This window comes from Zonotrichia albicollis, chromosome 11, assembly GCF_047830755.1.
Source record: "Zonotrichia albicollis isolate bZonAlb1 chromosome 11, bZonAlb1.hap1, whole genome shotgun sequence".
Lineage (NCBI taxonomy): Eukaryota > Metazoa > Chordata > Aves > Passeriformes > Passerellidae > Zonotrichia > Zonotrichia albicollis.
Genome location: NC_133829.1, coordinates 17719650 through 17736794, shown reverse-complemented (window position 1 = coordinate 17736794; position 17145 = coordinate 17719650). Strand labels below are relative to the sequence as shown.

At 50.9% G+C, this 17145-nt stretch overlaps 1 long non-coding RNA gene across 11 annotated transcripts in view; it reads left to right on the top strand.

The window, feature by feature from the left end:
- LOC113459684 (uncharacterized) overlaps positions 1 to 17145 on the top strand; it is a 104016-nt gene that overhangs the window by 16426 nt on the left and 70445 nt on the right. For 9 of the 11 annotated variants that reach the window (XR_012582183.1, XR_012582185.1, XR_012582179.1 and 6 more), the window contains exon 3: positions 11470 to 11712. The exons of the other annotated variants lie outside the window; for them this stretch is intronic. This is a non-coding gene — a long non-coding RNA (uncharacterized LOC113459684). The remainder of the gene's footprint in view (positions 1 to 11469; positions 11713 to 17145) is intronic. 11 annotated transcript variants of the gene reach the window in all.

Genomic DNA, 17145 nt, shown 5'->3' with positions numbered 1-17145 from the left:
TTGATTTATTGCAGATCTTAGGCAAAAGCAAGTGTTTCCACTCAATAATCTTGCCCAGCTCCCCTTCTGTATTTAGGGCCTCAATTCCATAAAACATTTATCCCAGACGTGGGACTGCACAATTTATGGGAGGAATTGAGATCCTTCTGAGCAGTTGTTTCCTTTTCCTTTTGGATCAGACTGCTGTTGGTGGTTGATTATTCAAACAAATTAATTTGGGATGCACACACAAGTCCTAATTAGCTGCAATTATTCACTTATTTCCCCCCTGCTTCCCTCCTACATCGCCAGAAATTAAAAAAATATCACCCTAACACAGTGTGCCCTGCAATAATTATCCCCTGGGCCAGTCCTGAACCTCTCAATCTACGATCAATACCTTCATCTGTCAGCCACAATTAATTAAACACAATCCCACTTTCAGGGCTTTGATTCATATCGCCCCAGAACATCTTACTGGATATTATAATCCAGACTGATGCTAATGCTGTCCTCAAGTGGAAGGGAGGGGCTGACTGAGATATCAAGCCCCAATTTCATTAAAAGCCAAGCAATAGAAGGGCTCTTGTTTGGAGGTGAGTGATGAGTAGGTGGGACTGTGTTCTCCTCTAGAGCCCTGCTGCTTCCCAGGGAAAGAATTAACACTGCTGGAATGAGACTGGGGCAAGGCTGTTGCTCTGGGTGGGGAAGGGAAGCTGGGTTAGGCCAGCATGATGGTTTTGCTGTCTGTGTGAGTGTGTACTGTTCTACAGAGGCTTCTTTTTTTGGACCGAACGAGTGTTTGCAATTTTGGAATTTGATACGTTTCTGAGCAGTAATTCAATATCCAAAGGCTGTTTAGAGCTTCCCGACAATGGTCTGTGGTGGTCCAAGCCAGAGCTCCAGAGATGCTATAACAAAGCTCTTAAAACAGTAAAATTGTTTTACTTGAGATTCTTCTGGTGCTTTTAATAACCCTCTGTTCTACACATGGAGTGGTAAAAGCAAAGAGGGATGTAGAGCCAAGCCACATAAGGACAGGATCCAAGATTCATGGCTCCCTCCCCTCTCTGCTGTCTCCCTCAGATAGGCAAGGAGGTCAGACCTAAAAGGGGTGATTTGAATCTGTTCCAGGTCTTAAACCTGAGAGCCCATTCCCTTTTTGCTGATGCTGGCCGTGTGTCTCAGCCAGCATCCTCTCCCAGGATTGCAGCCTTCACATTCCTTCTCACTCTGATTCACAGTCAGGCTCTCCTTCCCGGATGCCTGTTCCTTCCACCTTCACCCTCAGGATTTCTAAAGCCTCAGATCCAGCAGTCTGAAGGCAGCTCCTGTTTTCCACAAAGGGCAGGCAGCTCAGCAAATCTTCAGACAATAAGAGAGAATGATTTCCAACTTTGAGCCACCTGGAATAAAGTGGAGTTGATGATGTTGCAGTGAGTCGTGACCCCAGGACTGGGAACAGCAAATCTAACTATGTTTGAGCTCTCCAGTAGCCCTCAGTGTCCAGTTTCATCAGTGCAACTGTCTGGGGGTTTCCAGGACATCTTCCAAGTGATAGATGTGTTTTGTTTCCTGCCCTTGTAGGACAAATGACTTTGGAGCCGTAATCAAAGGGGAAGAGGCAGGCACTGTAGGTCAGCTCAGGATTTGTGCTGGCTCTGTTGGAGGAGAGCCCAGCGTTCGCACAGAACAAGCAGGAGCCTGTTTCCAGGGCTGCAAATGTTACACTTGGCCATCCCAGCAAAATGTCCACCTCTCTGGCACCTAATGGAGGCAGGAAGGTATGGAAAACCTTCCCCTCTGCCCGTGCCCAGGGTCAGCAGGGACAGCAGGGGCCCAGAACTGCGGAGCCTTGCGTGAGGGAGCTGTGAGGGAACCACAGCCTTCGCTTGAATCCGGGAGTTCATTCCAGTTCAGTGAGGAAAGGGATACTTCCATGCCTGCTCTCCACACAGGGCTCTGCTGTTTGAGCCTGTTGCATCCAGAAATGATTAAAGCTGGAATGTTTCCTAGGGAAATTCTGTAAGTTTGATAGGACATTCGATTAGGGAAAGGAGTGAGAGCACACGGTGTGCTGGTCACTGAGTCTGCCTCTGACAGACCTCACTGAGAACTCACAATGGCTTTGCAGGGAGGAAGAAACACCATGTAAAACTTAGAAAATAAATAATTAGTTGGAATTTTGCTGCCTATTTTTTCCCAAAGCCCTGTACCCATCCTCTGATGACAATCAGAAAGCTGTTGCTTTATCTGCACTTTAAGCTTCAGCTTGTAAATAGCAAAATCTCTGTGATCAGAATGATTTTAGATACAATGAAGCCAAAAAAATGCCAATTTCTCTGCTATCCACCTAAGAAAATGGAGTGATGGGTTTGTAATAGAGCAATAAACCACAGTGCCTTTGTGGGTGCAAACTGTTAGCCTGAGGTTCCCTGCAAGACAGAGGAACAAAGGCCACTTCTCTTTCATCAGCCACTTGAGCAGCATAGACCCCCCACCACCCTCCCCGAGTGAAAGGCTCCGCTGGTGTCTTTACTGCCAGGAGAAAATGAAAATTATATGCAAAATATAGACGAGAAAATTCCTATCTCTCTGTTTGAGTGCTGTGCTGGGTATGACATCACTGGGAGCCAATCAGCACACTCCCTTTGTGTCTGGCTTTCTAATAAAAGCCACTTCATCAGAGTAATTTGCAGTAATAATTTATTCACCTTCTAGGAACGGCAGCACCTGACTCCCTGAGCAGCCAGGGAGAATGAGTGAGCAAAGGTCCCGAGCCCCAGATGTGGCTGTGCCCTGGGTGGGCACAGCTCCAGCTCTGCCTTGATAAGAGTTGCCTTCAAATTGCAGATAATAGAAGTGATTACATGTGTTCATTAATTACCCCATGGCTGAGCACCCCTAAAGCTGCTCAGTGCTGCAGGTGCCCAGAGCAGGGGATGGTTCCCAGCAGGAAAAGCAGCTTTGGGTTGGAAGTGTTGCACTGGGGCCCCATAACAGGGCTCTGCTGGGTGGGAGGGTTCCCTTTGCTCTGCAGGGGTGACAAGGGGCTGCTTTGCATGCACACAGGGAAGAATTTGGCCTTTGGAATTTGTGGTTTGCCTGGGTGAAGGGCAGGGAAGCCTGTGCTGGAGGCACAGAGAGAAACTGAGGCACCACAGGAGTGTGTGCAGTTCAGATGCCTGGTGCTGTGCAGGGGAAGGCCATGGATATGGTTGTGGATATGGCCATGGATATGGCTTCAGGCACTTGTGTCCCTCAGTGCAGCTCACAGGAGCCTTCTTTGCAGGCTGGGATAGCTCAGAGCACCTTGCTGGCATCCAGCCTTACAGCAATGAGTAATAGCTCTGTGAGCAAGGACAGGCCCCACAAAAAGAGCAGCAGGCTGTCGGATCTCTCCCTGAATCCCAAGAAAATGCTGCTTCGAGCAGCACTCTGGGGCTGAGTAATGTGTTGTGCAGGAGACACGTGGGCTGCAGGTCCCACATGTCTCTAGTAGAAGCTTCACTGTGCAGTGTGGTGTGTGGGAGGCTCTTCCAGAGCTGTGTGTAATTCCTACATTGGATGTGTATTCTGGTGCTGTAAACTCCCCTGAGCAGATTCTGCACACACGATGCTGGATTTGGAAACAGAGCACAGAGCGCTGAGCAGAGACCAGCCCATGAAGACACCAAAACAAGGGATCACTTCTGCCCTGAATGATTCATTCTGTTTTACAGAGAGCAAAAGCAGCAGAGCTGATGTCCTGAGCTGGCCCCAGGAAGGCCAGACAGACACACCAGTACAACCATCAGCACACAGGTAATGGAGATCTCAGCTGAAGATGCAGGCAGGCAAAAACCCAACAGTTGTTTGGTGGCAGAGTGAGGGGATCTTCATTCCCATTGTGTGCAACAGCAGCCCTCCTCTCTGGCTGAGCTGTCAGCATTGTGTCTATGCAGCCTTTGGAGATTCTGAATGAAAAAAAAATGCAAGTAATTCAACCAGTGGAGTTAATTTGCTCTGTAAATCCTGCTGTGAGTGCATCCAAGCAGGCTTTGTGTCAGAGGTTTCTCTGACACAGAGAGTTCCCTTGCCCATGTGTGCATTGATCCTGGAGAGCAGGACAGCTCCTGGTGATGAATAATCCAGCTCTCAGCTCTTCCCTAGGGAGGTGTTCAGCCAGCAGTCCATGCTCTGCTCATGGGGTCCATTCTGGTCACCTTGAGGAGGTACAGCCTTGTCAGAGCTTCCTGGGAAACTCCCAAGGATCACATCCTGTGTCTGTGTGGCTGTTGGTGTGCTGGGAAGCACGAGAAGCCACAAGCAGTGTAAAGGAGGATTAGGGGTGAAAATGTGCTCCCCTGGGATTCCCACACAAATCTAGGTGTGCTCTACTTGGATGTGCTGCTCTCCATGTGAAGGAGAGGAAGCCTGAGGGGCCCTAAATGTCTTCAGAAAGAGTGGGAGGTGCATGGCTCCTTTCTGAATCCAGGCTTTCCAGGTTTGCCATTCCAGGCTCTCACTGGGGTTGAAATGTTTCCTTGGGTTTCTCCAGGACCACCTGCAGCAACCAGGAGACCCTGGCTGCACCCCATGGGCACCACAGTGAGGGGTATCCCTGCCAGTGATCCCTGCGAGAGCCTCCCACCTGCCCTCATTGTGCTGGGACACCCTCTCACGCTCATGTGGGACTCTGAACACTGGGAGTGATGTTCCAGGTGCAAGGCAGACCCTGCCCCATCTCCCATACTGTAAAGCAACACTGGGGAGCTTTGGGAAGTGTTTTCCTGTTTGGATTTCACCATTTACTTGGTTAGGTTGAAGCACAGCAGAGATAACTGAGGAGGGGGAGGTGGTGCTGCCCCCAGCCTCTGTCTGTAGGACCCTTTTAAGCCTTGTTTATTGATTTACTTTGAAACTACATCCTTGACTCCAATGAGTGCAATCAGAGGTGGCAGAACTCCAGAGCAGAAGAGTTTATAACATATTTTCTAGGAATTGCATGTCATATCTGAAGGGAAAATGGAAGGGTAACATAAACACACACAAAGCCTGAGGATAATGTCTATTACTGTGTGGAGACAGTGGTCTCAGAGCCTCAAGTGATCTGATGAAGTCTGGTAGTGGAAATTTGGGCTAAGCTGTGCTTTGCAGACTGGATTCTTTTATAAATGAAGCTGTGTAAAAGAAATTCTGGATTGCTGGGTCAGGTAAACAGCAAAGCAAAGCAGGCAGCCTGCAGAGACCAGGCACTTTGTCCTGACTAACTGCATTTCATGGAGCCTGGCTTTGGGATAACCTCTGCCAGTCACCCTGGCATGTTAAGGCTCCTCACCCCACCACAGCACCACAGCAGGTCTGTGTAATGTCTTGCTTCCATCAGGGATCGTGCACTTTAAACCTGAAAGCAGTTTGCCTTTGTCCTGAGCGTGCAGACAGAAAGAAACATAATGCTTGAGGTGCTTAAGTGCCTCACCCTCTCTTCTCCACTGGCTTGGCCAGGCATTTCCAGGTTTTAAGACTGACTCATTATTAGCCTCAGATTAGGCAGCAGCAAAATTGCTTAAACCTGGCTTAACTGCCAGAATAGGCCCTATAATGCAGCCCTTTTGTCCTTGGACCATTGTCCCAGTGGTCTGTTCCCAGCCCCCCTTCCCCTAGCTCTGCCTGGGGCTTGCTGGACTTGCTAAGAGCCTCTCTGCAGCCAGAAATGGATCTGCTTTTTTTTCAGGATCTCTTTGTTGTCTTGAGCTCTCAGGGTGGCTGCCTAACACCTGCAGCACTCCCCCATCCCCGTGTAAATTGCCTGCATCCCTCGCTGACAAATGAGAGGCCTTTGCCAGCAACAAGGTGAGCTGGCATTGCCTGCAGCTGCCTCCTGCTCCCAGCCAGCTCCAGGTGAGTGGGTGAGCTCAGCCCTGGCCTGTGCCCAGCTGGCTCTGTGACCTGGGGTCAATTGAGCCTTTCAGGATCCCACTGCTCCTGCCCCTGCAGTCTCAGACACGAGCTCTGGCTCTTCCAGCACCTGGGAAGCAGCTGAATAATGCTGGGTAGGCTCAGCTTCCCACACAGCTCCCTGCCAGCTGCAGCTGTGGGCTTGTCTTTTCCAATCTATGGCTACCACTAGCACACTGGCATCAGAGTCTGCTTTCTCTTTGGGCCTGGTAGTGTTCAAGTCTACCTGTTGTGATTCCCCTCTGCCCAATTCCCCCTGCCTCGATGGAGCTGGGGCTGTGCCTGCCCTGCCTGACAATCCTCAGGTACTGCCAGCTACTTCACCTGCTCCATCCTTGGCTATTTGCCCAGCCCTCCTCTCTTCATGCTCTGTGTTCCCTCTCGGGGTGACCTTATTTACAAATTTTGCATATTTAATGTCCTGCTGGTGACTCACAGAGCGATCACTTTCCTTCTAAACCGTCCTGCACTGTCCAAATTAATTCACATTCTGCTTTCTGACAGCCCTTCCTGGACACCTACCTTCTGCCTTCAGCTCAGGAGTTTTAAATCTCCTCATACTCGCTCTTCCCTGCTCCTTTCTTGATGTCTCTTTCTCTCCATCCACTCACCCCCTCCATTCTCTTTGACTTGACCTTTCTCTAAATAACCATATCTGGGCTCTGCTGAAAGCTGGATGGTTCTGCCCAGAGGTTATCTCTGAAATCCAACTCATCCTCCCTGTGCACCCAGCTGAAATCCCTTTGGAATGCCCAGGTTTTCCAAGCAATCAGATTTCTGCCACACTTATCAGTGCTGTGCAGAGTCCCACACACCTTATCATTGGGATTTTCCTGGCAGCCTCTGGCAGTGCAGTGTTAAAGGGTTGTGTGAGTGAGTCTCACCCAGGCTGTCACCATCTCCCTCACACTCCCTGTGCAGTGCCTGTGCCTCCTGCAGGCAGCCTGTCCTCCTGGCCCTGCTCCATCCAACCATCAGCTGCATTTTCCACTGCAGACATGCTGAGTTTTCCTGCCAGCCATGCCAGTGCCCATCTGCTACTGCATGCTCATCCCAGGTTACTCCCTCTGCAGCACAGGAGCAACCTGTAACCACTGACAAAGCCTTTTTTCCTTCTTCTGGATCTCTGCCAAAATCTACTGGGCTGCACTGCTGATGCTACCCAGGGTCTGCCTTCATGTTTGTGCTCCTGTGCCTGTGTATGGTCTCTTTGTGTCCCCTAAGTTGTCCTTGGGATGTGGGCACACTTCTGAGTGTGGGACTGTCCCTCTGTGCCATCAGCAAGATGAGACCATCCTCCAGCCCATAATGAGGGAGGGAAGTGTAATCCTGGAAGCCTAAATGATGAAGTCAGGTCATTTTGGTTTCTGAGAGCAGCAAACACCAGGCTGGTTTCAGGGCTTGCAAATCTCCCCATTCCCAGGCCCATTGTCGTGGTGCTGCCTCTGTCAAACACAGCAACTCTGGCTCTCCTCCCACAGATTATCTGGGCATGCAAATGACCTCAGACAGATACACTGTCATTTTCTCATGCTGTGATTTTCCTTACACCCCCCTGCGGGACGTGACAATAAAATTACCCCTCTTGTTCCTTTCCCACAGACAAGCTTGCAGCGTGTCAGTCAGCATCACGTGAGCAGTCCCCCTTCCATTGCTCCTGGGACCCAGGGGGGTGATTTGGAAAGGATCTGCTGGGCTGTCACTCACCTCCATCTGCCTTCAGGAGGAGGATTCTGGGTTCCATGCTGTTTCCTCTTGTGCCTGCGTGCCTCTTTGATCACAATTGGCTTCTCAGGCCTTCAGAATCACAGCTGCCCTGTAAGGTTTGCCCGTAATCCTGCTGACATGTTGTTCTCTGGCAAGCTCTGGGCTTTACTTGTTCCCAATTTGGGATTAACTGCTATTTCTGATGATTCTGCTGTTGCCACAGATGTCCTGTTTCTTACCTGGATTTAAGAGCTGTTTGGGTCTGAGGTACTCCTGACCTTCTCAGTCACTGTCAGCTGACCAGCCACATTTTTACTTCAAGATTTCATTATTGAATCCATTTCTCTCTCTCACTGTTGTGCCCACTAACCTTTGTGCACAATATTCAACCAGACCTGCACCAGGAGTTTGTGTAGAGAGCCTGCATGAGCCTGCAGCACTCACCAGCTCTTGCCAGTGAGGTTCCTGTCTGGAAAACAAAAGCAACAGAGCCCTGACATGACAGCAAGATTTATATCAGATAAATCTGTGCTTTCACATCTTCCTCCCCAAAAGCCTCAGACATGCACTGAAGTTTACACTGCTGGAGCTGAGTTTGAGCTGGTCAGGCCAGGATCAGAAATGCTTGCAGGCAGGAAGTTTGTACTCAAATGTTTCTCTTCTTCCCCCTTATTGCAGTGTGTGCTTCCAGGAGCAGGATATCAGAGCTGGTTGCCAGCTGCAAGCCAGGGGCCATGTGGTTCTTTCCAGGGCAGAGCTGCTGGGGATGGATATCCCCTTGCAGAGGGGTGTGGAGCTGCTGCAGGAATCCTCATCTCTGGGAGAACTGTTGCACAAGTGATGGGGACAGTGAGCAGTGGTGAGACACACCATCAGTGTGTTTTGTGGGTATGAGCTGTAAAAATCATAGAATCAGAGAATCCCAGCCTGGCTGGGCTGGAAGGGACCTTAAGGCTTATCCAGTCTCACCCCCTGCCACAGGCAGGGACACCTTCCACTGTCCCAGGGTGCTCCAAGCTCCATCCAACCTCACCTTGGGCACTGCCAGGGATGCAGGAGCAGCCACAGCTGCCAGGGCCTCCCCACCCTCAGGACCCAAAATTCCTTCCCAATATCCCATCCATCCCTGCCCAATGGCAGTGGGAGCCATTCCCTGTGTGCTGTCCCTCCATCCCTTGTCCCCAGTCCCTCTCCAGCTCTCCCGGAGCCCCTTCAGGCCCTGCAGGGGCTCTGAGGTTTCCCTGGAGCCTTCTCCTGTCCAGGTGAGCACCCCCAGCTCTCCCAGCCTGGCTCCAGAGCAGAGGGGCTCCCCCCTCCGAGCATCTCCGTGGCCTCCTCTGGGCTCTCTGCAGCAGCTCTGTGTCCTCCCTGTGCTGGGGCAGCTCTGCAGGTGGGGTCTCACCTGAGGGGCAGAGTCCCCTCCCTTGACTTGCTGAAGCAAAGCTCCACTGTGGGAGCCATGTTTAGATCAGGGAACCTTTTAGAGGCCTGAAAGGTCTGAGCAGCCAAGGATACCCTCTGGAGAGTGGGAAGGGAGCAGAGCCCATGAAGGAGGAAGACAGATTGTCCAGAGCATAGAGGAGGAGTGTCTGGAGTGGAAAAGGCTCCCTGGGCACAGGACACACTCTCTTTGCACCATCTACCCCAGAGAAGGGAAATTTTCCCACCTGGGTGTACAGAGCTGGAGCTCAGAGTTCCACTCCCTTCCCACATCTCCTGTGTCTGGCAGAGAGGGAACAGCACTGAGGGAGGAATACTCCAAGCTTGCCCCGAAAGCAGGGACTAAATCAGACTGCAATAAGAAATTGCTTCAAATTTTCTGTAATATTTTTTATATTTGATAATATCAGGAGTGACCTCCTGGTCAGATGTTTCAGGAAATTTAATGACCATCTGTGAGGGGGGACCTTGGCTTCACCTTCCATCTTCCAGGCTTGCAGAAGCTGCCAGCTCATCAGTGGCACGTGCAGCAGCACTGATGTTACCTGGGGTTAGCAAGGCAAAGTTTCCCTAGGTCCTTCTTCTCCTGCCTGAATTCTGGGAAAACATGAATCCCTGTTGTACAGTCAGAAAATGCCCTTATTCCCTTCAATTATAATCCCAAACTGAAAAATTAATTGAGGCAGGTATTAAATTAGGCAGGTTTTGCTTGACTAAATATTTACCATTTGGGAGCCTAATCTATTCACTTAATAATCTAACCCCTTTTTATTTTTTATTATTGGTTTGGAAAAAAAATAATAATGTCTATTCCATTAGGAGCTGCTGCTGGCTTAAGAGGATTTCACTCCCATTTTATGGTTTGGATCAAAGAAAATTTATTCTTGCAACAGATTTAATGATTCTTAGCTAACATTGTCTTCCCAGCTGCAGTTGGACTGTAATAAAAACCCCTTTAGCTTTTGTTAGACTTGCACATTCTTTGCTGCCAATAATGATTAATCTTTCCCCCTGCAAGACCACCTTATTACTGGGGTTTGACTTAGGAGCTGCCATTCCCTCTGGAGCTTGGTCAGGGCTTTGTCCCAGCACAGCCCTGGAGCAGCACAGGTGTGAGCCCAGTGCCTCCCTGGCAGTCTGTCTGTGCCCCCTGATTGCTGCTCTGTGACAGTCTGAGCTATCTGGGGGATGACAGGGAATTAATTGCAAGAATTCCTGAATATTTCCATGCGTGGAAAGGCCCTTGGCATGCCAGCAGGGAGGGTTGTCTAGAAACAGGGGTGAGAGGATGCAGGGGGGACCTTGGGCAAGCATGGGGAGCACAAATCCTCACCCCAAACCAGGCCACTGCCTCCTCCCAGCTCTGCTTTCCCCCTTCCCACAGCTGCCAGGGGCACAGACCATAGCCCAGGCAGGCTCTCAGTCAGTGGGGAGGGATGGGGATGCTCCTGGAAGGCACAGGAGGAGGCTGAGAGGGTAGGGCTGCTCTAGGTGGATGTCTGGGACAGCATTCCAGCAGATGAATTTGGAACATTGCCTGACATGTGAGTCTGGAGCTCCATGCTGAGCAAACGTGTGGGTTAATTCCTGGCCATTTTGTCTGTGTTTTAAAGGTTTGTAGTAATAAAACCCCTGGGAAGAAGAAGGGAAGAGATGATCCCTTTATCATTAGCTGGACACAGGTGCTGAGCAGCCTGTCACACCAGGCATGAGGGAGTTGATGACAGATTAATTTGCTGTGCTGTCCCTCTGCCTTTGCCTGTGGGATTTTTGGGCAAGGTGCTCACACTGGAGATGTTGCCTGAAGGAATCTCTTTGCCCTGGCTGTGCTGGTTCTATGAAGAGAAGTGACCCTCAGAATTACAACAGAAGTGGGAAAGGTGTTAGGGCTTTTTGCCCACTCACCATAAAGCCCTAACACCCATTCCAAACTGTGCCCACCCACCTCCTCAGGGGTTTCTCAAGGCTCAGGGAGCACTGGGGTATCCCTGCAGGGATATCCTCTGCAAGGACTGCAATCTGAAGGTGCTTTGTCGCTGTGCCTGAGCCATGTGCTGTTGACCAAAAATATCCACAAAATTCAGGGCAAACTCAGCAAGTCATTTTGAGCCAAGGAAACACATCCAGCACTCCTATGGGATTACAGCTCCAGTCCTTTCTGACTTAGTTTAAAACAAAATTGCTCAAGTTTTCATTTTGAGGAGCCATTTCATTCAGAAATGTAGCTGGCTGATGCTTTTAGAGCTGCACAAAAGCTTCTGAAACCAAAACCAAACAAATTTTCTTTGGTGTTGGCTGTGAAAAATGTTTTTGCATTTGAGTTTTTTTTCTTCAACAAAGGAACTTGATGGTCTTTTGTAATAGCTTGGCCTGGCAAAGTTCGGGTATTTTTTTCCTCTGTAGTTTTTCTTTTAGCTCAGTCCTTGAGAGGTCCTGCAGATGCCACTGACATTCTCCTGGAAGAACCCTCCATCCTCTTCCTGGTCAGGAAAGGGACACAACTGGGCCCTGGAAGAATGACTGGATGGAGGGTGAAGGTGCTGAGAGTGGAGTTGTTCTGTGTTTGAGAGAAAATGTGGATGAACATCCCTTACCCCTTGATGATGGAGCACTGTGGTGTCCCTGCCTGCCCTTCACACCAAATGGGTGAGTTTGACCATTTCCTTTGTTTTAAAAATCATTGTACCTGTAATCATAGAATCACAGGCTGGTTTTGGTTGGAAGGGACCTTAAAAATCACCTCATTCCACCCTTGCCATGGGCAGGGACAGCTTCCACTATCCCAAGTTTGTCCAAACCCCATCCAACCTGGCCTTGGACATTTCCAGGGTGGGACAGCCACAGCTGCTCTGGGCAGCCTGAGTTTGCCCACTTTGTTTTTTACTCATTGTACCTGTATTTCTTTCCAACCAGCAGGTCAGGGGTTCCATATCATGTGTAGGGAGGATGTTTTCTCTGTCCTTGCTGCTCCAGCTGGCTGCCCATTCCCCTGCCCCTCTGGGACTGTTTCTGGGCTCACAGCACTTCTCACCTTCCTTGAGTGGAGGCTGTGTTTTCTCACATCCTGCTCAAGTAACAAAACCAACCTTGCAGTGTGAAGGGGGCTGATGCAGGGTGTTTTAACTCTTCCATGTCTCCCCTCAGAGCCCTCCTTGCTCCGTGGCAGCCCCCAGGGCTTGGGCAGTCACGCTGTGTCACCAGCCAGTGTTGTGCTGGTCAGCTGTGTCACGGGTGTTCCAGCACTGCCCTGAGCACAGGCACTTCAAAGAACTTTCCATGGACAGGAAACAGGGAGATTAGAGGCACTTGCTTTTATTTTGTGCCAGTACTTTGCAATGTTCTAGCTGGTATTCCTGAGGCCCCATGTTTAACCATGAGCAGGAGGCACCACTCACCACATTTCTGAGGGATGAGAGTCACAAGGCTCCCTCATCACACAGCCCAAGAGCCAAGTGGCTCCAAGGGAGCTTCAGGGCTGGCTGGGATGCTTCCTCTGGCAGCAGGGAACAGCTCAGCCTGACCCCCACAGGCACTGCTCAGAGCCTGAGGAGGGCTGTTCCCTGTCACCCTGCACCCCAGGGACAGACCACCTTCCTCAGTGTGCCCTGGGAGGCAGTGCTGAGGTAGCCAGAGCTCCTGACAGCCTGGGGCAGTGAGTGATGCTGGGGTTTTGCTGCCTCTTCTTTCCTCCCATGCCTTTGCACCATTTCCAGATGTGAGCTCCTCTCCTTCCTACAGCAGTGGAGCAAACAGGAGTGGAGTCCTTCCCCCTGGGAAGAGCACTCTCCAGCTGCTGTTCCTCCATGCTTTCTCCCCAGCAAAGTAAACAGTTTACAGAGAACTTTGTAAACAGCAGATTTGTTTAGGATATTGTCTGCATTCCCCTTGCCCCTGTGTTCCCTTGTTCAGCAGCGCAGGGAGGGCTGACCTGCCATCTGTGGGGCTGGCTTGGAGGGGACAACCAAGAGGAAGGAGTTGTGTGCACTCCTGCATCCCCTGTGGGCCTGGTGGATTGAGGGCACCATGCACAAACTCTGTGCCTGCAGGGAAATGTTTCTGCACCCAGCAGAGAGAGAAGCTGGCACGGGATGCCTTTGCAGGATGAGCAGGGTAAGCAGAAAGCCCCAGGGCACTGGGAGAGATCAGAGACCTTCAAAGGCAGGAGCTTCATCCCAGAAAAGCACTGCCTGTTAGAAAAGCCTCAGAAAGTCCTTGGCTCCCTTGGAAAGCTGATTGTCCACCTAGGGAGGGGAGGTTGTTAAATCACCTCGGTGGGAGTAACATCTGAGGATGTCTGTGCTCCCTTCAGAGCTCTTCCTGCAGGGATCCAGCCTGTGCTCACCTTCCTCTAAACCCTTGGAAAGGAGCAGAGGAGGGAGAGAACAATCTCCACCTGAGCTTCTGCACCTGACACAGCAGCTCTGGCAAACTTCCCTCCCAGAAACCCATGGAATCTCAGGTGCACTCACAGCAGACAGGAGCAGTCTCAGGAGGGGGTCAGGGGAGCCTCAAGAAAGGTTGATGTGCCAAAAGAGGGTCAGGGGTTGGGGGAGTAGCAAACAAAGGTTCAGAAGCAGCCAGAGAATGTTCCTCAAGCCCCAGATGTTCAGTGCAGCTGTGGGTGAGTCCCTTCTGCTCGTGAAACAACAGAGAGCAAAGCCTGAATGTTTCAGCACACTTATTGTGTGCTGGGTTTTTTTAATTCTGTCTTCTAAGTCTGAGCAGCTTCAATCTGTGACAGGCCCCTGAGCCTCTGTACTGCACCATTCCCCGTGGGCAGGGGGGATAACTGGGCAGGCTGGGCACTCAGGAGCTCACAACAGATTGTTTGGCTCTTTGTTTGCCCCTGCTCCCTGCCAACCACAAGTTTGAGGCTTGAATTTAAACATCCTGGACAGAAAGGACAAGATTCCAAATGACAGCTCTGGTTTGTTGCCAGGGAAGTTTTGCATCCAGGAGACACAAACAGCTCCACAAAACCAAACACAGGGGGAAGCAACCTGAGCCCATTTTGCACAGCATGGGCTTCCCAAGTATGTGGCTGCTGGATGCAGTTCTGAGTGGTCTCCTCCTCCTCTGTTTGTGTGACCATGTGAGGGCTGCTGACCTGCTCTGGCTGTGTCCATGTGGGCTCATTATTAGGAAGAAAAGGCCAGCAAGTTTGTCCTGCTTCCCTCAGAGGCATGGATGTATGGCACAAACCCAGCCTGGCCCAGGAGCAATTGTGAGGGCTTCATTCTGGATGGCTTCTCAGGATACTTTAAATACCACATAAAAACCCTGTTTGCCTTTGAGGGATGTGGATAGTTGAGTGTTGTCCAGCAGAATCCTGCTGGTGAGCTCTAACTGTAAATATTTGAACAAAAAATTATCTTGTGTTAACCTTAGAGAAATTTAATCTCTCTGTACATAGTGAAATCTGGCTTGAGTCACATGTGGAAGTGACAGTGGCAGTTCCATCCCCAGTGGATGTTCCTCCACACTGGCACAGAAACCAGCGTGTTGCCCACCATGGATGGCACCTTGTTCATCAGGAAGGGCAGCTGGAATTGCTGGGCAGGATGAGGATGCATTGGTAGAGGTTGATGAGGACCTGAGCAGGAAAGCAGGAGGGCTCCACGTGGTGTGGGATGGCTGAGGTGGCCAGTGGAACACTCAGGGCTGTCAGGATTGTTGATAGTTCCCAAATCTGTTTCCTTGCAGGTCTGGATTTAGCCTGCAGCATGGGACCAGTTTTGCTGTCAAGCTCAAAGCTCAAGCAGATTTTCAGCTCTGCTTTAGGTAAACCCCCCCTCTGCTCAGCTCAGGTCACTGATGAGCATTCTGCCCTCCTGGGGGGATGGTGGATGTGTCAGGAAGGGCTCAGTTCCCTTTCTTTTCTTGGACACTCACCTTTGTCACAGTGTAGCTCCCTGGCTTCCCCTGCCTTCACCTCCTGTGTGCCTAATTTATCCTGGAACTCTGCTGCAGCCTGGGATAGCCATAGCAGAGTCACAGAGGGCAGAGCTCAGTCTGAGGGAGGGAAGAAGAGCACAAATTACCAAGGAGAGGCTAAGCAGATGTGTGGGTGGAGGGAGACAGCAGCAGTGCCAAAGCCGAAATGGGAAAAGTGGGAAGAATTGTCTGTCCATGGGGAGCTGATGGGCATGAGGAGAGAGCTCCCACAGCCCTGCAGACCCTGCTGGATTCAGAGGGCACTGGCAGTGCCTCAAGCATGGATGTTCCAGCTGAGGAGCAGCTGACAGCTGCCCCTGCAGCCCTTGGGTGCCTTGAAATCCCATCTTGGTGCCTTGAAATTCCATCTTCCTTTACAATCAGTGAGATCCCTTGGGTGCAAACATCTGGAAGCTCTCAGCATTCTCTCCAAACTCCCCCTGCTCACAACACCCAGGCAGGCAGGTCTGTTCCTTTTGTACCATCCAAAGGGAGTGAGTGCAGGGCTGAGCTGTGTCTGGGATGCCATAGGGAAGGGAAATACCCCATAAGGGAGGGAGACATCCCCACATGGTTCAGCTCAGCTCCATTCCCTGTGTCAGGCTGCTCCATGTGAGGGTTGGGAGCTCGTGTGCAGGCAGGAACTCCAGCAGGCTCTGGCAATTCCCATTTAGGTTTGACCTTTTGCTGGATATTAAAGCCTTGCTGTGGCTCAGTAAGATGAACACTGCAGCAAACACAATTCCTCAAGATGAAATATCTCTCCAGAGGGTAATTCCAGCCTCATTTGAGGGTTGTTGGATTTTTTTTTTTCCTTTCCAGCTGAATCATTTATTCCTGGTGTCAGGAAGGTGCAGAATGACTTTCCCCACTGGCTTTCAGAGCTTCATTGATTCTTCAACTCCCACTCCTGCAAATCTGCTGGAACAGCAGCCCTTTGCCTCTCCAATTCTCCCAGGAGGGGAATGGGGAAGGGAGGGTCTCAGACCTGTGGGAGCTCTTCAGGGAACCCATTCACAATCTGGGGGAGATGCCATCATATTTTAAGCTCTGTAATCCAGAGGCACAGTATTTATCTGTAGGTTTTTTTGCCTTAAAAGCCTTCTCAGCACTCTGCTGAGTGGGGAAGGGAGCAGGACACATTTCACTGAGGTTGTACAGGGCACTGTGAACCTTTGGCCCCTCCTGCTTTGTGGTTCAGTGTTGCAGCTGAACTCTGCTCAGGATGGGTTTGAATCCCTTCAGCAGAGGAAGGCAGTGCTTTTTGAGTGCCCCAAAATGTGTGTAGCACACAAATCCAATCAGTGCCTGAAGTGACTGAAGCCAGGCCTCTGCCTGTCATCATCAATCCATTTGCAGCCCTGGCTCTGAGTTCACACCTTGTGCTCTCTGGGGCAGCTCCTTTCTCTGGGAGGCTGGGAAAGGCTCCTCTTCCAGCTGGGGGTGGGGAGGTGGGAGAATGAGAGGCAGAGGAGTGAGACCTGGAGCAGAGAGGGTCCAGAACCCAACCTGGGGGTGCCATCACATCACCCTGGGGCCGTGTGCGGGCAGGAGCAGTGGCCACCGGGCTCTGGGATGGGCACTGAGGGAGCCAAGGGGTGCCAAGGGCAGGGTCCTGCTTCACCCCTACCCAGAAGAGGAGCAAATGGAGCAGGACTTGGTGCCCCGTGGAGCCCAGGCTTTCCTCAGGGCTGAATGGATCCCTGTGTCCAGCAAAGTTTGTCAGCAGGCCTGGCTGCCCAGCCCTGAGCTTTGATTTAAGGAGTCTGAACCAAGCCCATTAGCACTTACATGATTCCCCTGCCAAGCAGTTGTAAATGTTTCTATTTGTTCTGCACTTGGCCTGGTTCCTCCTGTTCATTATCCTAAATGTGCCCAGGACATGACCCTGCTCCCCTTCTCCAGCACTCCCTCCAATTCCATTTATTTTCCACTGCTTCCCATGAACCCCTGTGACACAAGTACCATTCAAAGGACAGGAGAACAGAGGGAGGTGGATGCTCATGGAGATGCTGTGCCCTCCTTGGGATCAGACACTGGCACCAGTGTCAGAAGGAAGTGCAGAGGGATTCTGCCATGGAGCTGGGGGCTGGAAAATGAGGGTGGAAGCTCAGAGCTGGCAGACATTTAAGTCACTCTTTATTG